This window comes from Microcebus murinus, chromosome 15, assembly GCF_040939455.1.
Source record: "Microcebus murinus isolate Inina chromosome 15, M.murinus_Inina_mat1.0, whole genome shotgun sequence".
NCBI lineage: Eukaryota > Metazoa > Chordata > Mammalia > Primates > Cheirogaleidae > Microcebus > Microcebus murinus.
Window position 1 is genome coordinate 56,710,189 of NC_134118.1, and position 24,561 is coordinate 56,734,749.

Here is a 24,561-nt window from a genome sequence, read left to right on the forward strand (position 1 = left end):
CTATAGATACATGTGTATTTTGTATCTGTATCTATATCTAATTTTGTATCTGACCTACCTTATACTTGTTTCCTAAAGAGTATTAATATGTGAGGGAATAACATTGGGCTGAGATTTAGGAGATACAATTTATAGGGTTTCTCTATCCCTCAAAGTCTTAAAAATGATCTTGTTAAGCTCTAAGGTCTCTCATTTCTCACATTGTATAGCTTTATGTACAATTTCAACTAAACACAAAAGTCCCCTCTGAATTCTTCTAAAAGAACTGTTATAGAAAACTATGAATATTTTTTCAGTTTTAATCTATACTTAATTAAACTTACAGATTCTAAGTTTTTTCTTTTCCAAGAAGCATATGTAGCAATTATTATTTTTCAACAAAAATTATAAAGTGATTTCTCAGTATCATCAATATAGTGTTACTTTAAAATTATATTTATAATACCATAAAATTATATATTTTGTCTTGTTATATTTTTCATACTTTTTGTTTATTTTTCATTATAGTCTTTTTCATATGTAGACCGAGCACTTTATTTTTTATTTACAATTTTCTTATGGGGGTAAACTTACAAGTGTTTCCACCTAGGGGGTATCTACAAGGATTCTGCTGTTGCTGGCGAAATTTACTTCAACTATATTAAAAAATGGGGAGAATAACACCAAGGTAGTTTGGAGTTCCATTGGGCCTGTGAGTCAGATTATGGTCAAAATCCATTTATTTTCTGACTTTATCAGTATCATAAGGGCATTTCAAGTCCTAAAAAATCAAAGTTAGCACAGAACCATTTTCTAATACCACCAAATACACAGTTACACCAGTGCAGCTTATTTAGTGAGCTGTTTACTATCATGCACTTCAATAATGTGCATGAATAAAGCTAAAATTATTGATAAATATCTGGATAAATTTTTCATAAAGTTAAAGCATTATTTTGTGTTTGTAAATATTTTAGATCTATACATTACTAGGAGCCTGACAGACTAGAGTACACATCAATAACCTTTATTCTTTATATAACAGTTCCTCTCTGGTTGCAATGAGGAACCTAGGGAGGTTTCTAAAATTTATTAAGTCACTAGATTCACATTTAGACTATATTAAACAGTATTAATAACAATAAAGAATAGCATTGCTGGGAAGGACTGTGCAAATAATAAGATAAGATGCCCTAGGGGGACAAAACAATGCTTTAGGACTTCCATAAGAAGATTGCAAAACACTGTTAAGGAAAATTAGTATTTTATTTGTGATGATAAAACTTGAAGCATAATTGAATTTAAAATTCAATCCAATATACTTTAGGATAATTCTGATTGTCCTTGACATACTGCAGTGATAATGTGCTAAATGGTATCATTATACCTTGGAAGAATTAGTAGTATTGTCAGCATTCAGTAAGACTAGAAGTAATAGACTATTTCTGTACATATTTGAGTATGAGATTTTGCTTCACTCTAAAATGCTACAATTTGGGCAATTATCTGAATAATTCAGAGCTATATAACTCTTTTGACTACAATACCAAATAATTGAGACAAAGCAATATACTATCTGGAATGATCTCAATTTTTGCCTTGCATTTACTTTTTTCCCCTGCTACAGATAAGCACGGGCTACAGCACAAGAGGGAATGGTCTCTTGTGATTAGTACAGAATTCTTCACTCATAACAACCTGCTGAATTAAAACATCACAAAAAATATATAGTGCATACATATAGGAGGTCTATAAATGTGAATCAAATACAACTTATCAAAGTTGGGAATGAAAGCTACATGTAAGTTGCTTAGCACAGGGGTCATTTTATTAATAGTAAATAGCAGGAAATGAGAATAATGCTCTCTACCAAAAACTTGAATTGAACCATGAAAAATATGAAGGAAGCAGGGTATAAATATCTTAAAATACTTTTTGGAATTTGCAAACTAATTGTCAAATAAAGAGTGATGAGGAAAACCTGATATTAACTAAAATTTTGGATTATCTGTAAATATATGAAGGATGCAGGCGAGAGCCAGCCAAAAATGAGTTAAGGGAAAACTGGAATAGCCTGATAGTGTGTGTCTGCAGAGTTAAAATACATTATCTGCATGCAAAATTTAAAACAATGAAGGTCTCCACATCCTTTTAAGTCAAACTCAAGTCAAATATCTTCTAAGTCTTTGACATATATTAATTATCAAAAACAATCTTTCTTTCTTTCTTTGCAATTTATCTTCCTTTGCAGTTTATCTATTAATATAATTCTATTTTCATTTTTATCATAGCCTGTCTCAGATTATATGTTTTTGTTTTCCAAACCATACTGCAAGCTGTGAGAAGGTAGGATTCTTTTTTACTCTTTCACGGTAACAGTTGGTTGAACAGGATTAACTGACTTGATGAGAATGTAAGTGTGATCTGGTTTGGACAACTGTCACTACATTTTCTTTCAGAGTTGATTAAACTGATCTGGCAGCCTAGGCTGGGATCCCATTGCTTCCACATAACTCTTTGCTGTGCATGCTTAGATGGCTAGGCAAACTTTTCAGAGAGAAAGGAAGCACATATTTTAATAAAGTTTATTTCATTTGAGGGATAATGATGTTATAACCTGTAATTAATTTGAGTGTGAAGTATATAGGATGTATATCTTGCAATGTACCAAGAAAAAGGGCATGACATAAAGATATGGCATAGCCCAAAACAATGTAAAAACACGCTTCATTTTTTGTGCATCTGTTCATGCACATGTATACACTTTATATCAGAGACTTAAATATGTGCAAGTTATGTCTCATATTTGCACATACATAAACATTTCCTAATTAATGAATTTTAAACATATGATACAAAATGCTATATCATTATACAGTATCTAGATGAGAAATTGAGAAAGCATGAGGGATTCAGAACACAAAATTAAGATCTTGTACTAATCCATTAAAGCAATTTAAATTGAACTATTACTACTGTAAAACTTGTATCCAGGATTCAACTTGTGTGTAAACACATTATAAGGCATTTTTAGAATCCTGGATACAAGAACCTAGGCCCGTTTCAGATAAAATGGCATTTTAAAAAATGTCTAGTATATTCAGTAGCTATTCCACTGGTGATCTGTATTGCTTAAGAGGCTTTAATAGCCATTTTCAAATCACATATTTAATGTCAAGAAATAACTGAACAAGTATAATTCTTCAACTTTCTCTGCTTCAATTTGTAGGTATTCTCACTTTTCCCACTACTGTTATACTGGTAATAGTTCAAATTCCTAAGAGAGACTATTTGATAAGCCAAGCTAACCAACATAATCCTTGTTTGGCCAGATCTTTAAATATCAGACAGTTTTATAGATCTCTGACCATCTTATATGTTACCTATCATTGTGTCAAGTGTTCACTGTGGACCTACTATATGTGGTTCTTGGGGTGGATTATGAGCTACAGAACAGGCCATGCCTGTGGCTTTGCTCAGCTGGTAGTGGGAATGAAGGAGTTTCCCACAGAGTGGTAAGAATATGGCAAAAACCAAGATTAGTCTGTCCAATAAATACATTTTCTTATGCACATATTCAAATGTGGCCAACTATAAACACGCCAAACTGGAAAATCATCTTTAAATCTGTAGAACATATGAAAATCTGAAAGCTAAGTACCTAGTGGAATTTAAGGAGAAAATAATACGTCCCCATTAAAAAAGCCATTCTTCTTAATTGGCAATATTTCCTGGGGAGTTTCTTTTTATCCTTTCCAACAAAGCATAAGTAAAGCAATTGACACCTGGAATGTTTGGCAAATGCATTAGCCATGGCACACAGAGAGATGAATAGTTGGCAGACAAGTGCTTAAGTCTGGCATATCACCAAACCAAGAGACAACTTGATGCCTGAGATATAACTGTCTTCCTTTTACCTAAATTTGGCTTTGTATGTAATTGTGTTTAAAGAATAGCAGCAAAGTTATAATTTCAGGAAGTTGCAGTTGTAGAATTCGGCATTACCTGAAGTCTTCTCCAAGAAACAAATGTATTACATTATTAAGAAAGACTGTCTTCAATTGAAAAAGAGGTGTCCCAGTTTCTGTGGGAAAGTTGATGAGACATGACTACATAAAATGAAGGGAAATTAAACAAGCAGTAGGGGTCACCCTCTCCTTGAATCAGCCAAGACATAGCATAGGAATCAGATATCCACTCAAGATATATCTAGGGAAATACCAAGTACACAAATAAATTAAGGTTTTGGAGGATCAGAAGCTGGAGTGACCATTGGACTACTGAGTTAAACACCGCATCAGCCAAAGGTCTTACTGGAAAAAAAGAAAAAAAAAAAAAAAACACCACCACATCACACTATCTTCAATTCAGTGGTCAGGTCAATGTTGCTGATATAACTGATCACCAACACCATGAACAAAACCACCCCTCATTCCCATAACAGTGGTGGCAACACTATGCACATGGGCCCGACTGCCACAGAGCCCTTGCATCTCTATATCTATGACCTGGCTGCCACAGATGGCCTTTGTCTCACTTTTACCTGCCAAGCCTTGCTCAAATGTGTGTAATTTATATCCAACAATTTATCCCTAAGAGCATTTGGGAGATGTACTTGGCTAGATAAGGCACAATGTGGAGATGAGAAAATCTTACCCATCATATACAGCACAATTTCTTTCTTCTAATACTTTAATCTCCCATTTTAACTTTGATATATTTCTTCCATGGTTTAGTTTTCTTTTCATTCACTATCCTTTCCTATTGATTATCTATAAAAATCTGCAAAATCAACCTCCTACTCTTTTGGAGCAGACCCAAGCCAAAAATAAAGCCATGTGGCATGCTCTTTAAGTGAGCCAATTTGTCAGGGAAGTATCAATACCCACAGAGAACTATCCACCACTATCACAGCTAAAATCAGAGGTGATATTGAGAATAAATAAAAGCATTGGTTACAGCCCACCTGTACATCAATACATTTATGCTCTAAATTAGTATTTATAGTACTATCAATTTGTGATCTTGACAAAATACATAATACATGATGGGTTAGTGTACTAAGCTTTAGTTCCTACAATTTCAGTTACTTATATGAACATAATTGATATTCATAATTTCCTTCTTCCAATATCCATCCTGGATATCCCTCAAAACTTACGGTGATCTAGATTGCATTCCTGTGGCATGACCTAGACTTTCAACCCAATGAAGTCTCTGAGCCCTTGATTAACTTCTCTAGGTCAAGCCACAATTGCTAAAATTGCCTGTCTAATGTTTTTGCAGGGAATCAAAGTACTATATATACTGCAGTGCTCCCACTATCTAGCAGTTTTTTCCTTATGATAATTAGGTTTGATGATCCTTGTCAATATAGTAACTCTGTTTTTTGCCTGCTAATCTATCAACATGAGAAGTCCAAAGTATCCAGATGATAACCATAGCTTCAGTTTCAGTAGAGTTCTTAGAGTCCTTATGGTGCCCTATTGAAAGCAACCACCACCTTGGGAACCAACACCTTGAATCCAGCAGTGTCTAAGGCTGCCAGTGTTGGAAGCATGAACTCCACAGGTAAGTTACCTGGATGAAGGTGAGAAGTATCAATCATATGTTCACCACTTCTTCCTGGGTGACATACTATTAGTTACACAGCTGTCAGTTTGGTTCATATACCAGACCCTAAAGGGCAACATCCCAATGACAGAGTACCATTCCCAAGATGATGCCGAAGCTCAAAGAAACAAACTACAGCAAAGGGCCAAATCTGGCCCATCATCTATTTTTGTAAATAAAATTTTATTGGAGCACATATACTATGATCCATTTATGTACTGTCTCTGGCTGTTTCCCAGTATAACTATAGAAATAGTAGGTGTGACATCAACCTCGTAGCATGTGGAGTTTAAGTTTTTCACTGTGGGACCCTTTAGAAAAAACATGTTCAAGCCCTATTGTAACTGGACTTTCAATAGGCTATTATAGCACTTTAATTGGTCTTTGGTCATGCACCTATTGATGTACCTATTTTGCCACAAAATATATCCTTCCACTGAGAGGATATTATGAGTTATGTACCACCTATTAATAAATCAGGCTATTTCAAAACTGCTGTATTGTGACACTGGCAGGAGCACTGCATTCACATCTGGAGTAGATGCCAACTCTAGTGAATTTGTACCGCTGTCCCTTTCAGGGTGGAAGGCAGTTCAGTTTGTTGATGGTTCCATATCAAGGGCTCAGAATCAGTTTTTGCTACTGATAGGTTAATTACTCTGCAGTTGCAATAGTTAAGTTGGTCTTATTGAAAGAGAACCCACGTGGCTGGGCCCATGCATAGCCTTCAATTCTGTGGTCACTCTGTTCACAGACCAACTATGCAAACACTGGAATTGTCAAGAACAGAGACAACCATCAGTTAAGTTATATTTTCCCACTGGTTGTTAAATGCCTCCTCTGCAGTGGACGCTCTCTCTTGGCACTCACATGACATGCTTTATGTTCACTCACATAGCTCTATCCGCACACTAACATTCCCTAGGATCTTCTTGTCATCAGGTCTTCTCCTTCCAGGAGCAGCCTCTATTTTTTCTGCCTTCAGGAATACATGATTCTTGATACAAAACAATATTGTGGACTCCTTGAAACTCTTCTTACAGAGAGGATTTCCCCTTATCCACTGTCCTTTAGAAACATTCCTTGCTTATCAAAATGTGATCCCCTGAATAACAGCATCAGTATCAGGTGGGCGTCTGTTAGAACAGCAGAACCTTGTCGCCCTACACCAACTCTACGCCATCAGAATCTGCATCTGAACATGATCTCTAGTTGATTCTCATACAAACATTATTAAAGTGTGAGAAACACAGAGAGTCTATGTTCTACATGGTAAATTAATAGCATTAATAACACTTCTTAATAATACTTTGATCCTAGGTTTCAATTTCTTCTGTTCATTTTATAATTTTATCTTTCTCCTGATAACTTTTTTCTTAAAATCTATTTTGTTTGATATCAATATAACTCTATCTAGCTATCTTTTTGTATTCTTATAGTACTTTTGAAACCACTTATTTTTAATATTTCTATGTCCTGAATTTATTTTCAAATTTTTCACATTCTTATATTTTTTTTCTTTTTTAATTTTAGAATATTATAGGGGTACAAATATTTTGGTTATATGGATTGCTTTTGTACTATTTGAGTCAAAGTTATAAATATGCCCATCACCCAGATAGTGTGCACTGTACATCTGAGGTATGATTTCACCCATCCTCACCTCCTCCTCTCACCTGCATAATTTCCATTGAGTTTTACTTCCATCTATGCATATGAGTACTGATCGGTTAGTTCCAATTAAATAGTGGGTATACGTGGTGCTTGTTTTTCCATTCTTGTGATAATTCACTTAGAAGAATGGTCTCCAGTTACATCTAGATTGTTGCAAAAAGTAATAGTTCATTTTTTATAGCTGAGTAGTACTCCATAGTATACCTATACCACATTTTATTAACCCACTGATGAACTGATGGGCACTTGGGTTGATTCCACTTTTTTGTGATTGCGAATTGTGCTGCATTACACATTGTAGTACAAGTGTCTTTTTGATAAAATGACTTTTTTCCCTTTGGGCAAATACCAAGTAGGGAGATTTATGGATCAAATGGTAGGTCTACTTTTAGTTCTTTGAGGAATCTTCATGCTATTTTCCATAGAGGTTGCAATAGTCTGCAGTCTCACTAATAGTGTATAAGTGTTCCTTTCTCTCCACATCCATGCCAGCATCTAGTTTTTGGGGACTTTTTGATAAAAGTCATTCTTACTGGAGTTAGGTGATATCTCATTATGGTTTTGATTTGCATTTCTCTGATAATTAGTGATATCGAGCATTTTTTTCATGTTTATTGGCCATTAGTCTACCTTCTTTTGAAAAACTTCTATTCATGTCTTTTGTCCACTTTTTAATGGGGTTGATTTTTTCTTGCTAATTTGCTTGAATTCTTGTAGATTCTGGTTATTAGCCCTTTATCAGATGTATAGCATGTAAAAATCTTCTTCCATTCTGTAGGTTGTCTATTTGCTCTATTGATTGTTTCCTTGCCTGTGCAGAAGGTTTTTAATTTAATCAAGTCCCATTTATTTTTGCTGTAGCTGTGATTGCCATGGGGGTCTTCTTCATAAATTTTTTGCCTAAGCCAATATTCAGAAGAGTTTTTCCAACATTTTCTTCTATATTTCTTATGGTTTCATGTCTTAAATTTAAGTCTGTTATCCATCTTGAATTAATTTTTGTGAATGGTGAGAGATATGGATCCTGTTTCAGTCTTCTATATGTGACTATCCAGTTTTCCCAGCACCATTTATGGAAGAGGGTTCTTTTTCCCAGTGCATATTGTTGTCTGCTTTGTCAAAGATCAGATGGCAATATGTGGATGGTTTTACATCTGGGTTCTCTGTTCTGTTCCATTGGTGTATGTCTCTATTTTTGTGCCAGTTACATGCTATTTTGGTTACTACAGCCTTATAGTATAGCTTAAAGTCTGGTAAAGTGATGCCTCCAAATTTGTTCCTTTTGCTTAAGTTTGCTTTAGCTATTTGGGCTCTTTCATGGTTCCAAAGGAAGCACAGAGTTATTTTTCTAGATCTTAGAAAAATGACATTTGTATATATTTTTGTTGTGTCTTTCATAAATAGCATGTAGCTGATTTATTTTTACTGAATTTAGTATCAATTGTTAAATATTGTATTTATTATAATTTATATTTTTGTGATTATGAATATATTTTGATATATTTCTGACATGTTATTTTGTGCTTTCCTACTTTTTAATTTTCCCCTTATTCCTTGCCTTGATTTGATATATTTCATTTTAAATTTCACATTATTCGATTAGCCTACAAAATATATGTCTATTTTTACAGAAGCTGAACATGAATCTTAACAGTCATATCTTACAAAGTTTACAATTATATTTAATCTTCATTACTTTCTTCACAAATGAGATTAAATTTAATATTCCTTACTTGACAAATGAGATCTTAAAATACTTCAACTATTAATCTCAGCCGAAACTGTTATTTTTCAAGATTTTAATTTATCTGGTATCTTTCTTAACCACACAATTTTAATCTTTTATTACTATTACTTTTTTATCCAGACAAAATTTGTTTACATTAACCCTTTATCTACCCATGTCTTTTTCTCATTTGTTTCTGATTATAGATAGTTCTCATGCTTATTGGTGGGTTTTTTTAACCTCTTTGTGCTGAGTTCTGGGGAATTCCTTCAGCTTTAACTGCCAGGTTTTTAATTCTCTTTTAAGCTGTATATCATTTGTCCTTTCTCTCATTTTTTACAGGATTTTTTTTTCTAGAGTACTCTTTGATTGGTTTTCTAGTATACCTTACCGTTTTGATTATTTCTTTACTGTGCTTGACTTCATCATTCATCTCAGTAAACTAATTCATATATGTGTATATATACATATATTATACATACATTTTATATATATATATATACACACACACACACACACACACACACACACAGTATGTCTGATAATTCCATTTTTTCTTAGGGATGGTTTAAATAAGTTTTTTCCCCTATTGATTTTCTGTCTTTTATACCATGGTGGACTATTATTTTATATTTTACATATAATATTGTTTTTGTTCATATATTATTGAACTAAATATTATCCTTTGAGAATTTAACTGTTGGTAATTTTAAGGGACTACAGTTGAACATGCTTTCCTGAGAAAAGTTTTGGATTTGTTTCTTCCTAGCCTTAAGGGATACTACAAACCAAGAACCACTTCAATTTCATTTCTTGATTTAGGTTTCCCCAAAGGGTGGTAGTGAGTTAAGTTATGTACAATAGATGCCCTGGTCCATCTGAGAGCAGGCCTATAGTGACAAAATTTGGGGAGTGTTGATAAATGATAATAATGATAACGATTATGGTGATGATGAGGACGATAATTTTCTACCCACTGAAAGTCAGGATTTTTGGTCTCATTCTGGGAACAGGTGGATACTTTCTAGCTCCTCTTGTACTGAAGGTGTAACATTTTCAATAACCCTAACTTTACTTGATAAGTTCCTGATCAGTTTTTCTTTTCCTCATCAGCTTCCATATCTTTAAGCCCTAGTGTTCCAATATCCATGTGGTTATTAATCTCTGGTGGTAGCTAAACGTCTTCCACCAATCTCTTCCTCATCATCATGACCACTTCTATGTGCTTAAGTTGTACCATCCCAGGTCCTCATTTACTTTGTAATTTCAAATTCATTACATTCTCATAACAAATAAATTATTGCTTTATGGCTAAAAAGAAATAACATTCATATGTATTCTAAATTGCCTAGTTTATTATTTTATTAAAACAGAATTAGGGAGGTAAATTATTTTTCAAAACAACAGGAATGATTAATTGTGATTTTCAAAGGCCAATTATCTTTTTATAAAAAAATTCTATAGTTTCTGGTATTAACCAGAGACATTCTTACTACATGGTTTGAAATATTACAAATATTATTCTTTAAAAAGAATCATTTTTATGATGACATATTTTATTAACAATTTTTACCAACACACAGCCTTTTGAGATGGTGCAGGCAAATTTCAAATATAAAATGTTTATAAATTCTATTTGTCTTCAATAAGAACTTTTTCCTCTTAGTAAGATGTGTTTTTCCCCCCACAAGTACACACATCAATATCTTTAAACAATCAGATCTTCTTTCCAAGGTAATTTTATTGTGAGACATGATGTATATAAATATAATTAGACTGAAACAAAAATCTATTCTCCTATCAGCTTAAAATTAGTCTTAACATCTAAAGGTAGCTTTTAAGCTTTCATTATGTTTTTGTGTACAGCCATATAAGCAACAGTAATATATGCTGAAGATAAATTTCTTCTGCTGTTCTTGATAGTCAATCCACTTTTATTTTTCTGTGAAAGAAAACCATTAACTATTTCATGCAATCAGACACTAGAGAGTGAATTATAATATGTAAGGATTAACTTGTTTATATAACAGATTTCTTTCTTCATTTGCTTTTGTTTCACATTTGTAGAAGGAAACCTCTTTAAATGTTAAGTTTCTATGAACCTTCTTGGGAAAATTTAGTAGATTATTAATAATGATTTCCTTAAAATTAATGCAAATTTGGGTTCAACTATGTAGAGGATTTTCTGTTCTTTCTTTCCTTTTCTTTTTCCTCTATCTCTTTTTCTTCCTTTTTCTTCTTTTTCTCTTGATTTTTGAGTTCCTCCAAAAAAATGAAAACGAAAACGTAATTTCTTCTGCAGTATTTTGTGTTGACACTGAAAATTTGGCCAGAAACAATTCTGCTTTAAACATTCAAGAGTGTGTGTCTGTTTTCAATATGAACTGAAACTTTAGGGAAAACATTTTAGACTTACATGGTCTTAAACAGTGGTGCCTGCCAGGAACTCCAAGCAGCTGCAAAACTCACTAATGAAAACTGGGATAATTCTTAACAGAAACGACTATCAAATATCTTTACAAATAGAAAATAGAAGAGAGCATAATTAACTAACTTTACAGTGAAATAGCGTGTATTTCTACAACTGTCTCATTCTTTCCATCTACACTAACAAAGAGAAAGTGAGTTAATTTTGCAACCTTCAAAATGATGGGTGGCAGAGATTAGTCACTTCTCACTCATGTCACTCACACTCAAACCCATTCCATTTTAGATCTGGCAAGAGACTGAAGAGATTTTAAAGTCAAGATATCCAAAGCTGAGAAAGCAATTTTTTCTTGGTATTATATAGAACTGATCAAAGAATGGGAAACTGCACCACATTGCAGTGCTGTGCTTTGAGGCTAGGAAAGGGTTTGAGGTGAACATCTATTTGGTCTCCCACCCATATGATCTGTAGGGCAAGGGTCATTGTGAACATAATAAAAGAGATGATAACCCATATTCTCTGAGTGGGTGACTTTTCCTAACGTCTTACATAATTACTGAAGGCTAAAAACCAGTAAATTCAAGACCACTTTTACCTAAGGTTTTTAATGTTCTTCACAATTTGAAAGATAATTTGTGGTTTTCCAACCCCAAATATGAAAATATGAAGGCCAAATAATATAGAAAACACTTTACTAGCTAGATAGAATAGTAAAATTGAGAAAGCAGTTAAGCAATAAAACTTGAGCCAGAATAAACTGACTTACATCCAGAAATGACTTATTTCCATCAGTCTTGCTTAAAATTCACTTACCTAATCACATTTTTTAATTATCCTAACCAGACGGCTTCTTGCTGCTACCATTGTCATATACACCATGCCTTTTCACAGTTAAATGTCCATTAGAATCACCAAGTGATCTTGTCAAAATGCAGATTTTAATTCAGTCTCTCTAAGCTGGGACCTGAGATTCTGCATTTATAACAAGCTCCCAGGTGACCCTGGTGCTACTGACATTTGTAAACTTTGCATACAAGGATTTAAAAATACATGAATGATTTCACATGGATTGACAGGGAAAATATTAAGTAGCTTGGTAGAATTTGTGTATATTTGCAAGATCAAATACAGAATTGTTTTTAAATTCAAGGAAATCAAATGTTTTGTGTTCATACCAAAATTCATATTTTGGTATCTTCAGCATTAGAAGAAAACTGCCTCCTCAAATCAAATTAAAATATGTACTCATATTTGTCATCATGTTGTTTACATTGGAATGAGTTATAAATATTTGCATCTCCATTTTGAAAGGATATTCCGTTAGAACATTTACATGGCTTCGGATCTGAGGATATTTCTGAAGAAGGATTGATTATCTTTTTAAAATCAAGAACCCACAAAAGGCATTTCTTTGCTATTAAATGACAATTTTAAAAGTAGATAATCCCCAATAGTGACAGTCTGGGACTTTCCTGACATGAAATACTGTGAAAATAGAACATAGCATTCTGTTAATTTTTGGCTCCTTACTTAGAGTCTCCTTCCATGGAGGAATTATTTATGTACATTTTTTCTTACCATGGAAACATTGCCTTCAGCAACTTTTTATAGATTCTATTGCCATTTTAAAATAAAAGCTGAAGTTGTAATATTTATCTGAAAACTGTGGTGTTCCTTCCTTTCCCCAGGCAGACCATGCAGTTCAATCTCAACCTCCTTGGGAATGGGCTTTCATTTCCTTTCTACCTTATGCAAGGCCACAATTATATGTCCTTTTGCACAGGAAGTCCTACAACTGGCCAGTGTACATATTGCTATCTCCAAAGTTACATGACCAAAGGAATAAGACTTTATAAATATACACTGGAAGTTTTTGAGTTTAGAAATGTAAGCAGTAGCAAGACATTTGTGTTAGCAAAAGAGAGATAATCAGTTGAATTTTAGACATTTTGTTTGTGGCCATTTTTAAAATGAAAACGTCTACTAGTTAGTTGAACACATAGGACAGCATGCCAAGGTTGGGGTTAAAGCTAGAGATGTTGAACTGCTGAACTGAACAATCACCCTGAAATTATGAAAGGATCACCATTGTATTTGTGACTATGGACATTCACCACCACATGTTGTGATCTAGGTATCTATATGTCTGGTCATCTGTATGTCTGAGCTGAAGCCATGAAGCTGTCAAAGTATTATTCTAGCTTCTTGAATGACATAGTACCAGCTTTCTTACTGCTATTTAAAAAATAATTTCCCAAGGTAATTTAGTGAAAGCATACCCACAATTACTTGAGTTATAAAGCTAGTTGCAGTGGTGTTAGGTACTTAGTTGTAGTAGTGTTAGTAGTGTTAGGTACAGTAGTGTTAGCTAGGGACCTCTGGCCCTTCCTGGGGACAAGGTGGACAACTGCCACACCTGGGGGAGGAAGGAATACCCTATGAATCTGCCAATCAGAACTTAATGCACCAACTGCAAAAGAATACAGAGGACTCTAGCCTATGGGCCAACCAGCATAGTACAATAGAGTTTGGAAAAGGACCTAGAACAACCGGCTTTCAGACAGGCTCTTAGGAGATCTGCATTCATAGTAAGACTCACGTCATATAACTCCCAACTGTCCAATCAAAGTGGTTTCACAGTGGTGTCTAAGCCAGGAGGAGGGCCCAAACCAGACTCTATAAAACTAGACCAAGACCATTACCAAGTCCTCTTTCGCTACAACAAGGGGGTCCGGTCATCACCTGTGGTGATGTATCTTGCTCTGTAAATGCATATTTTGCTCTTGCTCTGTAATCCTATTTTTCTCCCCCTAAATAAACTTCACCTCATGCTTGCCTTACTTTTGCATGTCTGGTCATTCTTTGGCCAAGAGCCAAAAATCCAGAACATAGAATGAGATTGCCAAACCCAACAGTAGTGTATTTTTTGTGCTATTAAAAGAAATCATCCCAATTCAGCCTTAGAAATAATTATTCTCAGGAAGCTTTCTCCCCCAGCATCTCTTTGCTCCTATGAAGTAACACTTTCTCATAAAATCAAAAAACCATAGAATTTCAGACGTGGAACTTTCCAGAAAGATAATCCAATGGGAATATTTACTGATAGCAAAATAAAAACAAAGAGTAAAGTAGGATATTTAAAAATATGGGCTGTTAAAGATATCAGAGAAACACCTGTCTTATGGTGATTTAGCACCTCTTATTCTGGCTAGAACTTGAGCCCATCCTCCCAAGTAAGGTATCACAAGCATGGAAGAATAAGCACCACATGTACTCGCCATCAAATTGGCAATAACTAATCAACACTAAGGTGCTCACATGGTAGTAATATTCATTGGGGGTTGGGAGTGGGTAAACTCACTAATGGATGTGGTGAGCACTGTATGGGGGAAGGGCATGCCTCTAATCCTGGCTTGGATGAGGCAAAGTCATAACATGTAACCAAAATGTTTGTACCCCCATAATATTCTGAAATAATAATTAAAAAAAAGAATTTTGATGGTCACAGGCTGAGCTGCAGATTAGGAGAGGCAAAGAACAGGCAAAATCCTGGCACCAGGCAGAAAGGATGTTTTGAACAAAAGCACACATAGAATGGATTAGAAATCTGAGAAAAGACATCCCAAAGCATATTCTAACCACTGGACTTCGGAGATCATCATAGGGGTTGTTGGGGTGAAAAGAAAATTTCCCCTTCACCTTCGGAAGGTTCACTGAAAAATCAACTCACAATAAAGCAGATTAATAAGAGAAAAATTATCAAATTTATTCAGCGTGTATACATAAGAAGCCTCAGAAAATGAGGATTCAACCTCTCAACAGGGTTCAGAAGCTACTATGCTTCTGATAAAATGGGTTATCATGGGAGGGAGAAAGAGGAATTCTGTTGAGGGACAATAAAACATTGTAAGAGAGGATGAATGAATGGGGAATGAAAATTAAATGGCAAATAGTTCCCTTTGGAATTTAAATGAGTCTGAGATGGGACATTATCTTCTTAAACAGTCTGTTCTGGTGTGGTCACATCCCTGGTCTTACAGGGACATGAAGAAAATAATTTAATTGCTCTCTTACATGTGTCAGGTGTGCAGATCAGATGGCAGGTCCATGTTCCCTGGTTCTTGGTTCCCAGTACCAAAGAATGGTTGCTGGTACCAAGTCAACAAAGCAAATGAGCAGAACAAGCAGATGCAAATAAGAAAAGTGCGAAAGTTACTAAAGCATAGTTCGTTCCAGAGAAGGAATGGGTCAACCCCCACAAGTGGAGAAGACCCTGAATTTAACAAGATTTTCCCTTTTATGCTGATTCCCTAATTTTATCTTAAGTCGGGGGTAGAATATTCATGGTTTTTCTTAAAAAGGTGTCGAGAATTCCTGGAACTAGGAGCCTTCCCCATTTTTAACCTTGTAAGGCAATTCTGGGAGTTGCCATGGTATTTGTAAACTGTCGTGGCACTGGTGGGTGTGATTTTTACTGTTACTGAAGGTAGGTCACTTGAGGATACTGTCACCCTACTTGTGCGCATGCTCCAGGGACCCTCATTTGTGGCCTTGATCATGTCTCCACTTTGTGTCCTTTTTACCTCTAATTACCTCTAATTGGTCAGTCCTTGTAGACCCCCTATCATACACCAAACATCTGTTCAGTCCTTGGAGATCCCTTGACAAATCATCTGTTCCTCCTAGTAGACAAAGCATCTCCTAATATCATCTATTGCTCAATAGAAACCCCGTAGACAAAGCATCTGTTCCCCTTCCTCCTTGTCCCAACCTAACAGGTGGGTCTGGATCTCAGGCACATAAAGAAACTTCAAGGATTTGGGAGAGTCAATGGTGGTGGATTGGGGAAAGGTCAGAGAGATCTTTTTCAGGCAGTCCAGTGTGTCAAAATGTCCTATTTTGGGTAAAATATTTCTAGTTTCCTTCAGAGCCTAAAAGCTGAGTGTGTGTGTGTCCAGGGAAGTGTGGCCAAATAAGTATGGGAACTTGTGAGTTAAAAAGTAAATGAGATTCTTTTTTGTTTGTTTGTTTGAAATCAGGACTTGTCAGAGACTTTAATATGCTTACTTGGAAACATAAAGAGATAAATGCATTGTGTGGCTGATCACTGCTGATATTTTTTAAAGCAACTTTTAAATTTTACTGCAGGGCAAAACAAATCCAAGGAGAGATGTCCTTCATAATATAGGACTAACTTTAAAAAAAACCCAAAAAAACATTTTCCCCAGTGCCAGGAAGCTAGCGGACCCCAACTCCCTTTTCTAATTTTTTCTCCCAGACATTACAGTTCTTTGATTTCAAACCATGGCTGGCTCTGGTTAATCCTTGCCTTTCTCCTTACCTTTTCCAATCTTTTCTGTAAGCTCCTTTACAACTAAATCAATCAAATAGTTTATGGATGCTTTTAATGCCTGCTCTCAATCTCATTGCATCAACCCTCACAAGATTCAGAAATTTAAGCAAAGGATGATTTCTTTTACCTGATTTGGAGGAAGAAGAAATGAGTATTTAATTTATTTATTAATTTGTCTGTCTGTCTATCTAGCAAAATAGCTAGCTAGTTTATATATATAAAAAACAATTGTTTCAGAGCCTGGTAATTTCTAAGAAGTCAATAAATAGCAACTGTTACCACTAGTAATGGGAGAGACATAGCCAGGGAAGCAGAGATTGCACCAACCTATTTCAGAAGAAAGGTCAGGAGCTAGTACTGAGTATAGAAATCTGAACTAAATAATCTTTTTAAAAACAAAACTTTATAATTGAAATATATATGTATATACACATAAGTAGATAGAATAAAACAATTAATCCAATGCATTCATCATCTAGATTCAACATTTATTGAATATGACCAATCTTGTTTCAGTTATATTAATATAAACTGGTCTAAGTGAATCTTAGACTTTATATCTTTTCATTAATAAATACTTTAGTATGTATCTCTAAAATATACGGACACCTTATATAAAAACCTCAAGTATTTTTATCACATCTAAATGATTATTTATTATCTATTAATACCATTAAATATCTAGTATATATTTATGAGAATAAACATATTAATGTTTTTGGCAGTTTTTTGCTTTTGTTTTTATTACCACTGTTTTCTAATTGAGGTATAACTTAAAGTAAGGTCTACAAATCTTAAGTATATAGATTGATGAATTTTACACAAGTATTTATCTGTTTAAACAGCATCCAGATCAAGATACATTTCTAACATTTCTATTACTCAAGCAAGCGCCGGTGCTCCTTTTTAATTAATAGACGCCCAAGTTAATTATTCTTACCACTCTGTCACCACAGACTAGTTTTGCCTGTTTTTGAGCTTCATGTAAAAACATTTTCCTACATTCACTGTATGACTAGACATCCCATTCCCAGGTATTTGCCAAAGAGTAATGAAAGCATATACCCATATAAAAAATTATACCTGAATGCTTGTAGAAGCTGTATATGTAATAGTCAAAAACCAGAAACAACCCAAATGGTTATTTTGGGGATGAAGGGAAACTTCTCTTCACCCCAGAAGGTTCGCTGAAAGATCAAGTCACCATTAAGGTAGATTAATAAGAGAAATAGGTTTATTTACCATTCATACGGGGAGAATCACAGAGTGATTACCCAATATCCCAATGGGGTCCAGAAATTTTATACCCTCCTTTTAGAGGGAGGGGGAAGGTGAGGAATATAGGTAATTCTGTTTAGAGACGATAAATGGTTGCTAAGGAAAATGAATGGATGGAGGGAAATGGATTGAGTTATAAATTAACCTGGGAAACAGGCATTATGTTTAAAATTATTTGGGCCAGATCTGGTTACATTCTTTTTTTTTTTTTTTTTTTTGAGACAGAGTCTCGCTTTGTTGTCCAGGCTAGAGTGAGTGCCATGGCGTCAGCCTAGCTCACAGCAACCTCAAACTCCTGGGCTCGAGCGATCCTTCTGCCTCAGCCTCCCGAGTAGCTGGGACTACAGGCATGAGCCACCATGCCCGGCTAATTTTTTATATATATATCAGTTGGCCAATTAATTTCTTTCTATTTATAGTAGAGACAGGGTCTCGCTCTTGCTCAGGCTGGTTTTGAACTCCTGACCTTGAGCAATCCGCCCAGCTCGGCCTCCCAAGAGCTAGGATTACAGGCGTGAGCCACCGCGCCCGGCCTGGTTACATTCTTGATCTTCTTTTCTGCAATATATTGAAATAACGGAACAGGAAGGGAAATCAGTTATTCTTTTTGATGGGTCTGTCCAGTTTATGCAAATAGAGGAAAAGCCCCTTCCAAAGTCTGTTGATCTTTAAGGGTCTTTAATTCAAAATAATATTTATACCAATGAGTCATATTTCGGGGTGCTATTTCCTAAGCCCCTTCACTATTAAGAAATGGATGCATAAACAAATTGTGGTATGTAATACAATGAAATACTATTCAGCAATGAAGACGAATAAACTATTGGCTCACAACAAGTCAGATTTATCTCAAAATAAATATGCACAGTGAAAATGAATATGCAGGCCAAAAAAAGTACATAGTATATATTTTTGTTTATATAAAATTCTAGAAATGCAAATTCATCTACAGTGACAGAAAGATCAATGATTGTCCAGGTAATGAAGAGAGGGGCAAGAAGAAAGGATTACTAAGAAGCAAGACGGAATACTGAGGATGTTTTCATTATTTTAAATATGGTAGATATTTAAGTTTTCATTAATTAGAAATTTTACAATAGAAATAGATAATAGAAGTTTTCATTATCTTAATGAATACTTAGAACAATAGATACTTAGAACAATAGAAGATAGAATACTTAGAACAATAGAAGTTTTCATTATCTTAAATATGGTAATGGTTTCATAGGTATGTATATACATAAAAACTTATCAAATTGCACACATCTATTTATTGTTTACTGTATTATACAACAAATATACCTATAAAGCTCCCCAAAAGATAAAAAAAAAAAGCCCAATGACTGATGTGACCTTTTCTCCTTGCCTGAAATTCACCTGGAATGCCAGGAGCTATAGTCATCTTTTGACAATAAGTAAAGGAAAAAAAAAGTCAAGGGTGTGCATTGCCATTTTTATAGAAATGCTAAAAAAATATATGAGGATACGCAACTAAAAATCTAGTATAGAAGATATGGAATTTTTAAAATGTGTCATTCTAAAAATGCAAGAAAAGACAAACAAAGACAACACATAGAACAAATAGCAAGATATGTCATTAAACACAACCACATCAGGAATTATATCTATAAATGGACTAAAATTTAATTAAAAGACAAAATTTATCTAACTGGATAAAAATATAAAATAGAAATTATATGTTGTTTGCAGGTGATATATTTGGACTACAGGGATACAGAAAGGATCAAAAGGATAAAAAAAAAGTCTATACCATGCATGCACAAACCAAAGGATAGCTATTGTATAAATATTAGGCAAAAAGAAAACAAAAAACTTAAGACAAAGGGTATTACTAGAGAAAAAAGAGACATTTCAAGACAATAAAAGAAATTCTATGGGAAGATATAATTCAATATCAGTCTGTATACTATAATAGAGCTTCAAAATATGCATAGTGAATATGGTAGAATTAAAGGAGAAATAAAAACTCAAAATCACTTTGAAGATTTTAATAACTTGTTGAAGATTTGAACAACTATTAACCAAAACCAATTTAACCTCATTAACCTACAAAAAACCACTTCAGTCAACAACCAAAATAAACAAATATCCAGTCTTTTCAAGTATTTATTTCTTTAATGTCAATTGATCTGCGTAGGCCAATGGGGGGGGCGGGGCAAGAGAGAAAATTACGTAGGTTTTCAAATTAATTTGCATCAAGCTATACAATGAAATCCTTTTATTTTTAAAAAATTCCGTCTATTTTGATTTTTTTATCCTTATTTCTAATTTTGTGTTGTGCTTTGTCTCTGCTCCTCCCTCACCCTCATTCCCTTCACTACCACCACTTTTTACTAGAGTTATACCTAGCTGTTTGCCAATAGTGTTCTTGAAAAGATTTTTGCCTAAAGGACCAGGATTGAATTTTATTTAGTTGTTGTGCTCTTACTTTTTTTGCTGTTGTTTGTTTGTTGTTATTGATTAATGTTCTTATTTTGGATTCTTTGATTGCTTTTGTTTTTTAGTAGTTTTTAGCAAGCATTAAATTATTTTTCATGTTTATTTATTTAAGGTTAAGAGGCAGTATAAGGAGAGCAGATGTTAGAAATGGAAGGTTTGGAGAAGATGCAGTTAAGAAGTATGATGATGAGCGTATGTGGCTGGATTAGGAAGGAGATGATCTTGTGAGTGAGGGGGCATAAAATTTAGAGGCAAGACTTACCCAGAGTCCTGGATGCAGCTGGGCGTCTGGGGTTGAGCAGCTTCCTCCTCCACCGCGCCCCGCACAGGTATAGACTGGGTGTGCCTGCTGGGTTGTGACCAGGTTTAGAGCCATGTCCATCTATGGGTGAAGCCTGAGGCAGTAATGGAGCCATTGCAGCAGCAGCATCACATCGTCATCAACAGAAGCAGCTGCACCTGGCTCCTCTGCAGGTAGCTGCTAGAGAGAAGCAGGGCCTGCAAAGGAGAGGCCCCATTCTTGCATGCCCGGAAGCTGGTCCGGCAGCCCACTCTCCTTTCTGCCGCACCTGGGAGGCCTGGCAGCCCTGCACTGGGTCCCTCAGCCAGAGTTCCACCAGCCAAAGCAGTGGCCTGAGTTTTTTGAACCGAGCAATGTGAACTCAGAACTTGAGGAAGAGGTAGGAGGTTTGGAAGATGAGGGTGGAGATGACGAAGCTGCAGGGGTGACTGAGAAAGAAACCCAGGCTGCTTCAAAATATTTTCACGTGCACAAAGCAATTCGCCAAGACGCCCGAGTGGCACCAATGTCCAATCTCCTGCCAGCATCAGGGCTCTCACCCCAAGGGCAGCCAGCTAAAGACCGTCACCAAAGACGCCTCCGAAGCCCCACCTTCTGTCTCCACAGCAGGGCAGCCGGGCTAGAATCTGGATGAGCAGCTCAAACAGAAGGGTGGTCTGGCCTGGAGTGACCATGCAGATGGAAGCCGGGGAAGAGAGATCTCTCGAGATTTTGCCAAGCTTAATGAACCGGAAGGTGATCCTGAAAGGAAAGAGTTCCCGGATGACCTCTTCGTCTTCATGCAGAACAGGGGCCAGACCTGGGTGAGTTGCACCTTGGTGACCCCATCTCCTACCAGCAGAGCAACCTGCCTGTAGAGAGGCCTGCGAAGAGTGGCGTGGGCCGAGACGGTGCCCACTCCGGCTCTCTGTGTCCTGCCAGCCTCGGGAAGCAGCGCTGCTGCAGCCCTGTCGAGAGAGAGAGGCCTGTGGGGGTGGACAGAGCTCTGGACTGATGAGTGCAAAGCCAGGGCTGGCATTCCTCCCCACGACCTTGAGCAAATCCTTCCCCTTCTGGTGACCACAGTTTCCTTGTCTATAAAATTAGAGAGTTCATTAGAATGAACTTGTAAGTTTCTATATTTATGATTATGTATCCATGATTATGTCTGTTGAGCTATCCTTCATGAACAAAACACAAAAGAAGAAAAGCCCCTTTGGCAATTTTCTATCAAAATAATTCGTTGAAAACTACACCAAGATTCTTAAAGACCAAATGCTTCACCTCCTTCCTGGGAGAGTAATGTGTTTCCTCTTTTGCTTACTGAAACCAAATTGAATTAAATGCATTGCCCTTGATTCTGTTTTCCCCCTCAGACTATTTCTCTAGAAAAGATTGGTTAGATTTCAGAATCTGATGCCCCTTTTTGCTTACCTTGTGCCTTGTGTCTGTGTGTGTAGGTGTGCAAAAAAAATACTTCTTTTCCAGAAATAAAACCACACAGTTCTAGAAAACAAGATTTATCTTTTGTTAATAAATAAATAGACGTATCTTTGTACCTCAAAAAAGTTTAGACTAGGGTCAAAGAAATCCATCCATTTATTTAAAATAATTTACTCTGTATCTAGTTTTATTTCATATACTAAGGATGTGGTAGTGATTAATAATACAAACCAGGTACTGCTCTAATGGGGATGATATTCTAGTGGAAGTCAATCTAGAAGGGGATTGAATTAAGCTGTTTCTGAATATTGAGCCAGTCAAATTTATGCTGGGAACAAGTATGCCCCCAATTCAATATCAAGCTCTCTTGCAAGGTGTTAGATAAATTGATTGAAAAGAGATCCAAATCCTAGCACTCTGGGAGCCCGAGGCTGGAGGATTGCTTGAGGTCAGGAGTTTGAAGCCAGCCTGAGCAAGAGCTATAAATAGAAAGAAATTAATTGGCTGACTAATATATAGAGAAAAAATTAGCTGGGCATGGTGGCGCATGCCTGTAGTCCCAGCTACTCGGGAGGCTGAAGCAGTAGGATCACTGGAGCCCAGGAGTTTGAGGTTGCTGTGAGCTAGGCTGATGCCACGGCACTCACTCTAGCCTGGGCAACAAAGCGAGACTCTGTCTCAAAAAAAAAAAAGAAAGAAAGAAAGAAAGAAAAAGAAAAGAGATTCATATTACAGAGATTGTAGATATGCAGTTGGCAAAAATAATAAAATTTGTTAATTCATTTAAAAAACTAAAGTTATATACAGGAGATCATCTCATATTCACCTAGAAGTAGGATGTGTTTGTCTATCACTGGACATTTTTCATATGTGGAAACAAATTTACATTAATATAGCTAACCAGTTTGTATCATTAAATCCACTTGATCTTGATGGAATATCCACAGTATCATTTACAAAGCCTCTACGTAAAGAATCTCTACACAGGGAGTCCTCCAACGGGAGGTTTGCTATAGTCACCACAAGACATCCATCATGTTTTTCTCCTTGTGTTCCAATTTCACAAGTACTGCCCACAAAACACCTACAGAAACTTCTACAATCATATTAACAGTGCCTCTGAAAAGGCATGTCATATTATTGTCTCCAGATGCCCTAAAGTATTCTTGACAATTCATCAGAATTCCAGAAAAGACGTGAGTTCCATATGGAGGTGGGGAAGGGGCTAAATGTCTTTGTAATTTCATGCCACAGCTGTCCTTGGGCTATGGAGTAGCATTCTTGTATACAAAGTCGCCACACATTCCCCAGAAGAACTTCTCTAACTAGCCATCAACTCTGGCTGAGTCCAGTGGGATGTATGTCATAATAATTAGGGAGCTTGAACCCTGCAGTCACATGGAACACGTTCCCTTCACAATCCATACAATTGCAGACTATAACAAGGCACCTGTTTATAATGAATACTCTTTAAATACAGTTATTAATGAGTGATTAAATTCTGAACTATAAATAGATGTAGATTATACAGGGAAAGTCATATTTTTAAAGCATATGCTAAACTTCTAGTATAAATATGTAGAAATTATTCCCTGAAATATTTCTCAATGCTTTAATGTATATTGCCAGAAAATAAATTTTTACACGGGAATATGAAATGTATATAAGGAAAATATTTAGCTTCTTTATCTTTACTTTCAATCGTGGATTTCAGTCATAGAAATGGGAATCATTAATTGTAATCCATCTGTGGATGAAATGTTGGGAACAGCAGCAGAGGCAAAGACAAAACTGGATACCATATCCGTGAAGCCAAGTCTACACTTATCTGGACAAGATCTTCACCTCAAAATTCAAAACATATTGGTTAACTAGCATCCTTTGGGAGTCATTCTTTCCTGGACTCTTTTTGGTTTAAAGACAGAAAAAATAAAATGTTATATAGATGAAGTAGCATGTATTTTTGCTTTTTAAAATTGGTTTCCCCTTTTTAACTGTGATTGTTCTGTGAATTATAAGATCATAACACAAATATATGTGACATTTAGCAATAGAATACAGGGGAACAACCCTACAAATTTTATAACAGAATCAAATTATTAGTACTCTCAGAGATCATTTTGATAGTAATCCATCCATGTAAACTGAGCTCCCCTGATTAAAATGGAATTTAGCATTTGTTTCTGGGTATGTGAAGAAGTTTTGGTTCACATAAAGAGTGCCATTTTTTCAATTACTTGATTTGGTTGAGTGATTTTTTAAAGACGATAAGGAAAAGAATAGGAACATTTTCAACTTGACACTCTTCTGTTCAAAAAAACAAAACA

At 35.5% G+C, this 24,561-nt stretch overlaps 1 pseudogene; it reads left to right on the top strand.

Moving 5' to 3' along the window:
• The first annotated feature begins 20,815 nt into the window (after positions 1-20,815).
• LOC105882076 (AT-rich interactive domain-containing protein 3B pseudogene) lies at positions 20,816-21,669 on the top strand (annotated as a pseudogene).
• Positions 21,670-24,561: the final 2,892 nt, after the last annotated feature.